The following is a 12,200-nucleotide window of genomic DNA, read 5'->3' on the forward strand; positions in this document are numbered from 1 at the left end:
AATGTGAAAGATCTTCATTGCGTTGATTTTCCCAATGAGAGTACCATTTTCGTTTGAAATATAATTCTCCAAGTTGCAAGTTGATTTTCTACTTTTCAAATAATTTTCAGCTTTCTGCTTTTCCTTTCACTCACTCAAAGATAAGACTTTGATACTTAGTGAGTGTACTATTCAGCTGTGTCTGATATAACAGACTTAGACCAACAGAACTTGCATAGGTCCCTGTCCTCTGTAATCATCCTGCCCCCCCCCCCCCCCACCACCAATGTGATACTGGAGAAAAGCAGGAAGATGTTAATACAACGCATGATATATATGTGATGCACATGATTTGGTGGCAAGCTTGGGCAGATGCACAGGGAGGTGAGTATGAGAGGGTGGAGACAGTGTATGAGAGAGTCTACTATGGAAACAACAGATTCAGAGTGTGGAGTAAAGGGAAAAAGGTCAGAGAGCTGTCAAGGAGAGGATGTTCCTGGAAGAAGCTGGAACCTGCCTTCTTGCAAGCTTTGTCCCAATTACAGTAAATAACCTTCCAGTTAAGTGATACTTCGTACTGAATGCCCACGCCACTCAAGTGACATCAAAATAAGCAACGCGTGATGTTTGATTTCAGCATGTGATGGCCTCCAATTATCTTTCCATATCGATGACTAAAATGTACGACTCTTCTCTAACCTTACCTCACGAATTACTCTTGGAGGTGAAACTTCTCCAGCATGAATAGTACGATGAACACCATATTTCATAGCCATCTGGAGAAGGGCAAGGAATAAGACCAAATTACAATGAATTATGTTAAATATCACACCAGCATGTAATGACTCATGTTTGTATTCTATTTTTAGCCAATGGTACACTACCAGAATCTCAACCATTTATTTTCCATGTGTGAATGTAGACAATCTTCGGTCACCCTACTGGAGAACACTCAAAATTTGTGGCTACAAGTTATTTTCAGAAGGATGGACTTAAAGTGCATTCTTTGTCTTTACAAACATGAGAAAATCTGCAGATGCTGGAAATCCAAGGCAATACACCTGACCTGCTGAGTTCCTCCAGCACTTTGTGTGTGTTTTCTTTGTCTGTACCAAGGAGATAAGGTGAGAGAGTGTAAAGGAGATGGGAAATGGTGAAGGAGAGGTGCGATGGGGGCATTAATAACCAATGATACTTACCTTTATCATGCCATCAGGCTGCAGGATACCCTGAAGGAATATAAGGTGTTGTTCCTCCAACCTAAGAGTGGCCTCATCACAACAGTGGAGGAGGCCATGGATGGACATATCAGAGTGAGAATTGGGAGTGGAATTAAAATGGGTGGCCACTGAGAGATCCTGTTTGTTTTGGCAAACAGAATGTAGGTGCTCAGTGAAGCGGTCTTCCAATCTATGTTGGGTCTCTCCAATATACAGAAGGCCACAACGGGAGCACCAGACACAGGAGACGAACCCAACAGACTCAGAGGTGAAGGGCCACCTCACCTGGCAGGTCTGCTTAGGGCCCTGAATGGTAGTGAAGGAGGAGGTTTAGGGGCAGGTGTAGCACTTATTCAGCTTGCAAGGCTAAGTGCCAGGAGGGAGATCAGTGGGGAGGGACAAATGGACAAGGGAGTCACATAGGGAGTGATCCCTGCGGAAAATAGAAAGTGGTGGGAGGGAAAGATGTGCTTGGTGGTGGGATCCCGTTGGAGATGGCAGAATTTTCAGAGAATTATGTGCTGAACATGGAAATTTGTGCAGTGGTAGGTGATGACAAGAGGAACCCTATCCCTGGTAGGGTGGTGGGAGGATGGGGTAAGAGAAGGTGTACATGAAATGGAAGAGATGTGGTTGAGGGCATCGTAGATGCTGGAGGAAGGGAAGCCCCTTTCTTTGAAAAAAGGAGGACATCTCCTTTGTTCTAGAATGAAAAGCCTCATCCTGAGAGCAGAAGTGGTGGAGGTGGAGGAATTGAGAGAAGGGGATGGGGTTTTTACAACAGGGTGGGTAGAGATATAGTCCAGGTAGCTGTGAGAGTCCGTGGGTTTATAGTAGACATCAGTAGTTAAGCTGTCTCCAGCAACAGAGGCAGTGAGATCGAGAAAGGGGAAGGAGGCCTTGGAAATGGACCAGGTAAATTTGAGGGCAGGGAGGAAGTTGGAGGCAAAGTGGATGCACACCAGTGTCGTCATGAATGTTAGCATAGGAAAAGTGCAGGATAATCACCAGTGTAGGTTTGGAACATAGACAGTTCCACATAACTGTTAATCAGGCAGGCATAGCTGGGTCCCTTGTGAGTGTCCATGGCTACACCTTTTGTTTGAAGAAAGTGGGAGATGCTAAAGGAGAAATTATTGATAATGAGGACAAGTCCTGCTTGATAGATGAGAGTGGTGGTGGAGGGGAGCTAGTTAGGTCTGGTGTCTAGAAAAAAACGGAGAGCTTTGAGACCTTCCTGGCTGGGGGTGGAGGTGTAGAAGGACTGGACATCCATAGTAAAACCAAGATAATGGAAGCCAGGGAACCTTAAATTATTGAAAAGATCCAAATTGTGTGAAGTGTCACAGATGTAGGTAGGAAGGGACTGAACTAGGGGGGATAAAACAGAGTCAAGGTATGCAGTTATGAGTTCAGTGGGGCAGGAACAACCTGAAACAATGGGTCTATCTGGACAAGCGGGTGTACGGATCTTGGGCAGGAGGTAGTAATGGAAGATGTGTGGTGCAGAAACTATAAGGTTGGTGGCAGTGGGTGGGAGATCCCAAGAGTCCATAAGGTTGGTCATGGTGTGGGAGACAACGGCCTGGTGCTCATCAGTGGGGTCCTGTTTGTGGGGTAAGTAAGAATACGTGTCCCATTGAGTCTAAGCCAGCTCACACAACAATCCCAATTCTTCATCATTGTCCCCTGTATCCCATTTTCCCCTCTTGTCAGTCAACTCTCCCCAACACACCTCTTCTCAGATTTTACTACTCATCCATACCAAAGGGGTAATTTGGTGTTTTGGAGACCACATGGAGATGGCAGGAATAAATATGCAAGCTCCACTGGAAGCCAGGATTAAACATGGGACACTGGCTCTGTGAAGGCAGCAGTTCTTCTAGATAAGCCACTTGGCTTCTCTAATTGTATAGTACCAATGATATGTAAAGAGTATTTATACAAACTGCACATCTATATTCCATATTTTCATGCAGTAATAGAAGTGACTGTGGCTGAAAGTAATCAATACATATGTATTATTTGTAACTATTTTTAATTTAATTTGAAATTGGATTAAGAGAGATAGTGCTTGTAAATAAAGAAAACTGTATTGCAAAATCTGTTTTGATATCCCACCTCAAATGCTTGTACATGACCTGGATAGGAATTGCAGTCCATAGACTCATCTCCTGCTAGGTCAATTCCCACCACACCTTGGTTTTCGTATTTCTTGCAAAGCTGCACAACTTCAGTTGACCAAGCTAAAGCAACAGAAAGGAAAGCTAAAGTTCTATACAACTAATAACTTATTCAGTCAGATGTTCAGCTACAGTACAAAAAGGGCTTGGCATAACAATTCCACAATAACCGTCAGGAAATTGCTGCTCATTAAATATTTAGACTTTGCTGGGTTCTTTTGTAAATTGTAACAACATAGTAGAAATTTGAAATAATAACATTTCAGAAAATCCTTTTATCTCAGTAAAAAAATTTACCTTTCATGTGACGTATGCAACAGAGAATTGACCTCACTTTAATGCCAAAATCCTGTTGACCTCTCTGAAAACCCTGAGTGACAATCTTAACAATTTCATCTGGACTTAGATCACCCTAGGAGGCAAAATACAATTAATGCTCAGATTACTTAAAAATAAAAGAACATTTACATTTTGGGCACAAGATTCTATAGATACTGGAAATTTTGAGTAACACTCACAAAATGTTGGAGAAACTCAGCAAGCCAGCATCATCTATGGCGAGGTCCCAGCCTGAAGCATGGACAGTTTATTCCGCTCTACTGAACTCATCCAGCATTTTTTTTAATATGTCCAGTTTAAGTTTTCTTTTTATTTGGTTAATGATGTTGAAGGGGCAGACCTGACTAACTTAAAAGCTTATATATTGCCAAGGAACAATGTCACTGATGAGCAAGGAACAGTGGGAAAACCATGGACAAAGCAGTTATGCTGGAAATTTTCTTGCAAGTTCAAATGAAATGCACAATAAAATTGTGGCTGTGCCATTTATTCCACTTCTGAAATTCAACTCGATTTGCAAACACTAACTAACCTGTTGCACATTTGATACAAGAAATCCGTGAGACCCAGCAAGGCTATAACAGCCATCATTATTGGCCCAATAATGGACTCCATAGTTTACAAGCAATATACAGTATGAACATCCAAGATCTTTCACAATTTCAGTAACCAATTTGGCCCTAAGCTGAGTTGACTTCTTTAACATTCCCCACCTCAACCAATCTATTGTTAAAATAATCAAATATTCAAAGTACATATATTATCAGAGTAGGTATGTGGTATAAAATCCTGGGACTCATCTTTCCCACAGACAACCAAGAAACAAAGAAAACCATGGAAACTGTTCAAAGTAAAACATCAAACCTCTCCCCCCCAAAACAAATCACACAAACTGCAAAAAAACAGAATGAAACACACAGAATATAAAACACAAAATCCAAGGAGTCCAGGCATATTCAGTTCAGCTCAGTTTGTTATCTGCAGGCCTCCCAGATCAAAATCGGCCAAATTAGCAACAAAAAAAGGAACAACCAAAAAACAAAAACACATCATAAGCTGAACAACAGAGTACAACCCACAAACCACATCAATTAAACCCTGTTCAAGACCCACAACTCCGGCACCATCCTCTGACCACATCGATGAAGAGAGAAACCATTTGACTATAGCGACCTTTCTTTGGGGGTGGTGAGTGAGAGGGAAAGAGAGACTGTCACATGCGAAACCGTCCTCTGGCAGCAGCAACTGAGAGGCTGGTAGACAACGTTGCACAGAGATAGTACAGAACACACCAGAATGGCAGCATGCAGGATATTCAACTGAGCTTTATTGATAATCCTGCTTGTGAACTCCTCACATGTGGGAGTGGATAACTGAGTGGCACAGGATTAACACTATTAACTACTGCAACATCTCCCCTTCTTGGATAAAAAGAAAAACTAGTATGTACTTCTTCTCTATAGAACTGCATTGAAACTATAGACACTGAACTTATACAATTCGGTTCACTTTACCCATTACACAGAACTTACGCTCTTTACATAAACATAAAAGAATTGCCAACATTATAACTGTCTTTCTCTTTGTTGTTTTAATGGTAACTCTCTCTCTTTGTATTTCTCTTTTTGTATCAATTTTTTTTTAAGAACAGTCTGATTTTGTGAAACGTTTTCAACATTAGGAGCAATGGAGGGATAGGCTATCTGAACAGTCCAGCAATGTAAGAGGATTATTCTGCTGCTTTAGTCACTTACCCTAAGCTTATTAGGCTATTGAGTTAAATGGCTCAATTGCCGGAGGATTTGTGCTGGGACAGATAAAAGATCATATGTGGTATAGGTCCCTGGAATTGTTGGAGCAGATGGAAATTCTTGAACAGGTGCGTATAACTCAGGTGAGTGGTCCTCATCAGAAGGATTAGGCAACTCTATTTCTTCCCCTACCATTTGCGGACTTTGAAAGCGCACAATCTGTTCCACCTGATTTCACCTTTTGATGTTCCAATCACAATAGTAGTTCATGCTGCACCACTCCTAAGCAGCAACAATGATTTTGCTCTGTTACTGAGAACATAAATGTTCTTCTTTTTCTCATGCTGGGTTGTCTCAAAATTTCTCACTTTGTCCAAGTCCCGTAAGTGAGATTGGAGAAGGGAAGGAAGAATGGGCAGGCTTGTTCTCAGTCTCCGGCCCACTGACATCTCTGATGGACAGTAGCCACTTGTTAAGAGGTTTGGAGCATTAAGCCAGCAGTTCTTTGTAGTTGTCTTTTGCCTTTAGTGGATGTTTAACAGTTTGCACTGCTCTTTCCACTTCTCCATTTACCCGTGGGTACTGTGGACTGCTTGTTCACAGTTTGAACTCATAGTTTGCAGCAGAGGTTTTGCATTCTGGGCAGCTGGATTGTGGACAGTTGTCTGACACAAGTGCCTCTGGTATTCCATGGAAATCAACGAACACAGCTTTCAGGTGCTGTATAACTGATGCTGAGGATGTAGAGAACACTTTGGACACCTCACCACAGTGAGCAGTCTTTTTATAGCTCAAAGATGACTGTGCCTATAGTTTGTCATGGAATGTCTGGGAATTCTATGGGACAGAAAGGTTCAGCATGAATTTTTGTGCAGTTTTCTGTATGCTTCACATTGGTTTACATTATCTCCCAGCTGTGTGCTCAGACCAGGCCACCACACAGTATGTCTTGCACCTAGATAACATTTTTCGATGCCCTGATGTCCTTGGTGGATTTGACCAATGATTTTGGTGTGCATGGAAGCTGGAATGATGAGTCTGGAGCCCCTTAGCTACAAACCATCAAGAGCAGTGAGTGTGTCTCTTTCAAGCCAGTATGGTCTGAGTTTGTGAGCTCCTTTAGAAATAGGTGGCCATCCATGCTCACAGTATTGCATGACCTTGCTGCAGATTTTGGTCCCTTTTCAACTAAGCACCAGTTTACTCTGTGATGCAGGAACACTTTCATGCACCTAAGCGCAGTAGATATCAGTGTCTTCCATGAGGGAGGAGTCAGCTTCCATCCACTCACTTTTACATGGCATCATTGACAAAGTATCTGCTGCTGTGAAAGATTTGCTGGGGACATGTTCATTGTTGTAATAGTATTGCATAAGCCTCATTCTGAATCTTTGTTGACATGGAGGTAAGTCATCCAAGTTTTTCAAGCTGAGGAGGCTGACAAGTAGCTTGTGGTCTGTTTCAAGCAGAAATTTAGTGCCTATCAGGTACCAGCTGAACCATTCACAACCCCACGTGAGAGCCAGCATCTCCCTTTTGATTTGGGCGAAACACTGTCCAGTAGGAATAAGTTCTCTTGTCACATATGCCACTAGTTTCCATACACCACTGCAGTTTTGTATGAACACTCCCCCTAGAGAAAAGGAAGAGCCACCTGCTGAGACCTTCATTGCTTTGTTCAGATCAAAAAATGCCAATGTTGGTGGTGAGATAAGCTCTGCAAGATTTCTCCTGTGTTGGATGCCAGGTCAAAACATTTCTCTTAGAGATGAGGTCATGTAGAGGCTTTGCTTTCTCTGCCAAATCTGGAATGAACTTTCCCTGCTGTTTTACCATACCAAGGAAATTACGATCTCTGACACATTTGTAGGTTGTTCCATGATCTGAATTCCTGCCAGTTTTTCTGAATCGAGTTGCACTCCTTCTGAGGGCAGTTGGTGACCTAAGAGCTTCACCTTCAACTTTGCAAATTTGCTTTTTTTTTGTTCAGGGTGGTTCCAGCCAGTTTCAGTTTCTCCAAGGCACCTTCCACTCTTTTATCATGTTCCTCAGTTGAGCCTCTGAAGATGAGTCTGGCTCATCCATGTGGCTGACTACTCCTTCCAGTCCCTCCAAAATTTAGCTAATCCTCATCAGAAAAAGTTCAGGTACTAATGAGATACCAAAAGGGAGTTTTTTGAAGGCATAACATCCATATGGTGTGATAAAGTTTGTGAGCTTCTGAGATTCGGGGGCTAAATGGATCTGACAGAACCCCGAATTTGCATCTAGTTTGGTGAAGAACTTTGCTCCACCTAGCATACCCAATGTGTGCTCAAGAGAGAGCAGAATAAACTTCCCCTGCCTCTCAGCATTACTCAAATTTGTTAGATCAACACAGATCCTCAGTGTGCCATCTGGCTTGGAAACGTGAACAATGCCTGCACACTGGTCAGTAGGTCCATTCACTCTAGTTATGACGTCGAGTGCTTCTATTCTTTCAAGTTCAGTTTTGACTTTGTTCATCACTGGTACAGGTATACACCTCATTGTGGTCAGAGAGAAGGACATCACTCTCATCCTCAGTTGGATAAGGTGTTCTTTTTTCAGTACCCCCAGGCCTGTGAACAACTCTGGGTACTTCTCCTGCCACTGAACTTTGTTCAGTGAATCCAACCTTGTAATGAGGTTCAGCTTCTCAATGACATCGTCCCAGTAATGGTGAGAATAAATTTGGAACAACATAGACATCTTCTTTTAATTGTTTCTTATTTTTATGGATGCAAGTAGGAAACTTTCCTTTCACACTGAGCTTCTGTTTCTCTGGACCCATGAACACTTTCTTTGTTGGGCTTAGCGTAATGCCTGTTGTCTTCACTAACGCTGTGAACAGACATTTGGGGATGGCTCTGCCATCTGCCCCATTGCTCACTTTGTATGTCACTGCCTCATTTTGCAACTAATACACCAGCCTTATCTATTTGAATTGAGAGCCACAGGGAAAGCTCTCTCTTTGTCTGATCAAGGTCTTCTATGACCTCGGAAAAGCTGTTTTTGAGTGACACCAGCTTTTATAATGGCCAACTCTATCGATAGAGTTGAATCGGTAGAATTCATTTCTTTTACTGGACAGAGCTCTTTCATGTGGAATATATCCTGTTGTTAGACATTTTACCTGCTCGTTGTTCATCAGTGGGACTGGTATATGCTTCACTGTGGTCAGAGAGTAGGGCATCGCTTGTCTGTTTTGTTTGAGCAGAGCTCTACTGTCACATCTTTTTGTAGTCTTTCTGACCGCACCTTCTTTGACTGTAGCCCAAATTCGTCGACGATGAATCACTTCTGACACCATGTTGTGTTCGATATTGAAGGAGAGTGCAGAGAGACACCCGGAGGGCAGCCTTGCAGGATGCTCAACTGAACTTTATTGGCAACCCTGATTGTACGATGTGTGAACTCCTTTCGTGTGGGAGTGGCTATCTGAGTGGCATAGGATTAACCTATTAACTACAACAACAGGCTCATCTTTTGCACTCGCCTCAATGGTTTCAATTTTCTTCAGCGCTTTAATCAGCGAGAAATGGAGTCAATCATGGGCTTGTGACCTGCCTCCAGACTTCTTGGCCCCAAAGCCGCACTTTTCGCTCAAAGCCTCACAGAACCCTCTTGGAGATAGCAAAGTGCCAGGTTGCTCAATCGGCCTGAAAACACACCAGCAAAATATAGATTTCAGTCTCCAACAGCAGCAGAACCACATTTGAAAGAAAAAGAAGATGTAAAATAAGTTAAAGTAGTCTCGTGAACTGTCTGGAAGGTGTCGCCCTCGGTCACATTGTTCACTGGTGTCATCTGTTACAGCACTTTTTGGGGGATCGGCACACATAGCAAATAACTTCAGCAACTGACTTCAGCCACCAGTCTTCAGATGTAAATTTGAACTGTGGATTAAATCTAAAATGCAATTCATAACAATGAATCACAATTAATTGGAAGACCAGACAATAAAATTCATTCAGATATCTGTGGTGTGGGTACGAAGTGGGGGATGTGAAGTTTGTGTGTAGTTCAAAGAAATCATTGTGGATGCATTGTAAATATGGAATTGTCCTCTGACCTTTAGCACATAAAAATTCATGTAGCGCCAGGTCAGACAGACCCTTCCTCCAAGAGAGTTTCCATCTAATGCTGCTGTATCTCATTTTGCCGAACAAAGAGGCTGCTTCATACCTACCAGCACTTCTCTCCAGTGACTTTGTTCATGAGGCAACACCATCTTCTTTCTTGAATTCATAATTCAAGCAGAATATGAAAGATTTGAAAATGAGGAAATTCTAAAAATAAAATTGTTGGTGAAGCTAATGTCAAAATAATTTATAAGCGTCAATAAAAGAGTGTGTTATAGTATAGTTGATGATCTTAAGGTTAAGACAGTTGGAACATATAAGTCAATCAGGAAAGAACTACAATTGTAGCTCGGTTTATGACAGTTTAGGTAATGGAAATTCACCCTGACAGAATTCACAAAGTCATTGCCAAAGAAACTAAGACAACACTTACGGAATTTATGTGAGAAATAAATATATGGACATAAAAATGCAAAGGGACAACAAATGTTGTCTTTTTGACAAGACACTTAGGAAGAGCTAAAGATGGTGCCAGAGGGTGACTCCTTCCAGTTCATCTGTGAAACCATTTAAATTCTTCACTTCAGTGTCTCTTCTTTCCTTTTCAAGGTGGCTGGGGTCCTGTCACAGTCTGTGATCTACAGCTGCACTCAAACTGCTGTTCTTCACGGCGGTGGGTTCCCTCTTTCTGAGCTCGCCAAGTGGCCTAGTGTCTTCGATACCTCCAGGAGTGGCTTGGAAGACATGCACCTTCGGGGTGTGGCTCTGCAGTTCTGTGGATGACCCAAATCCTCACCGTTGTCGCCAACTAAAGCGACGTGGGAGATTGGAACATTGAGACAGAAGTTTACACTGCTGTTGAAATAAGTAATGCTGCAGACTGTAATATCAAAACCGTGAGCTGTTAATCTCCCTCTTCCACATTAGTGAGAGAGAGAGCTTGTGGATGTCGGAATGTTGGGATGAACAGTGTTTTTTTGATGGACTCTAGATCGTGGTCTCTTTGGGGGCTTTGCTATTGCTTGTATGGCAGGTGGTGGGGTGTTGATGATTTTGCTGAGGCAGGTGGGGGAGGATTGATGCTTTGCTGCTGCTTGTGCATGGGAGGGGGTTCTAATGTTTTTCTGTGATTCATTCTTTGAAGGTTTTCTTCTGTTTTGTAGACATCTGTGAAGAGTAAGAATATCACAGCATATACTTTATACATTCTCTGATATTAAATGGAACCATTGACTGTACATTACTGAAAATTGCAATACAGATTGTTTTCTAGGAACATAATCCCTCTGTGATGTAGGGGTGTACTGTATTAGCATAGGGACAAAATATGGTAAATGGTATTCAAATTGTACTACAATTACTCCAGAGTTGAACGCAGTTTTTAAGTATCTGAATTTATAATACTAGGTCGGTAGCAATGGCTGTAAAATGGATTATTATAATCACGTAATCAATTAAGGACATGTGACTTTGTCAATATAACAATGTTGCCGACTCTTAGCTTCTTTATTAAATAGCATGGCTGGGTTTTTGCCAAAGCAAAAACAGAATTATGTTGGAAATACTCCGCAGCTCCTGCCACATCAGTAGGAAGAGAAACAGACAGTGTTTCAAGTAGGAGACTCCTTGTCAAAATTCTTTTTTTATGGACCTGAAACATTGACTCTATTGTTTCTCTTCCCATGGATGGATCCTGCTGAATATTTCCAGCATTTTTGATTAGCTTTCCAAAATCTCCAGCTGTTTTCTTTTTTTGATTTTTACTTTAGCTTATTTTTGCTCAATGTGATTCCTACATGATTATTTAATGCATCTAGACTTAACCTATAACAGCCACAGTCTCAACATGAATTCTGAAACCACAGTTCTAGCTCATTTGCTGGACTCTTGCCTGACAGAAGTTGAAACCTCACTGATAAAAGGGGTTTGTGCTCTCTCCAAGATAATTCACTTCACAATAAAAATACAGATCATCTGATCTGAGCATGTTTGCTGTTGTGGAGCTGACTATATTTTATAATTGGCTGTTATATTTCATAGATTACAGCAGTGGTTATACTTATTCATTGACTTTGAGAGGTTCAGTAATGGAACTAGTGCACAAAGCATGAAAGTCTTTCTTCATAACAGAAACTCATTATTATTATGCCGCGTCATATGACATTGGGAATCATGATCTTTCCACGACTATGATTGTTCTTGGCAAATTTTTCTACACAAGTGGTTTGCCATTGCCTTCTTCTGGGCAGTGTCTTTACAAGGTAGCATTACCAATACACTTCAGAGATTGTCTGCCTGGTGTCAATGGTCGCATAACCAGGACTTGTGATTTGCACTAGCTGCTCATACAATCATTCACCACCAGCTTCCATGGCTTCATGTGACCTGATCTGGGGGTGGGGGTGGGGAGCTAAGCAGGTGCTACACTTTGCCCAAAGGTGACCTACAGACTAGTGGAGGAAAGGTGTGCCTTGCACCTCCTTTGGTAAAGACATATTTCCAACCCACTATCTATTAATAGAAACTAAGGCAGCACAAACATCATCACCATTTTCAGAAAATCTGAACCTAAAACAAAAAATATCCTGTAAATAGAGACATGGAGTCATAGAGAAGTGTTGAGAA

At 41.9% G+C, this 12,200-nt stretch overlaps 1 pseudogene; it reads right to left on the reverse strand.

Moving 5' to 3' along the window:
• The window catches only part of LOC132406952 (adenosine deaminase-like), a 55,065-nt pseudogene that overhangs the window by 24,366 nt on the left and 18,499 nt on the right, over positions 1–12,200 (reverse strand).

This window comes from Hypanus sabinus, chromosome 1 (genome assembly GCF_030144855.1).
Source record: "Hypanus sabinus isolate sHypSab1 chromosome 1, sHypSab1.hap1, whole genome shotgun sequence".
Classification (NCBI taxonomy): domain Eukaryota; kingdom Metazoa; phylum Chordata; class Chondrichthyes; order Myliobatiformes; family Dasyatidae; genus Hypanus; species Hypanus sabinus.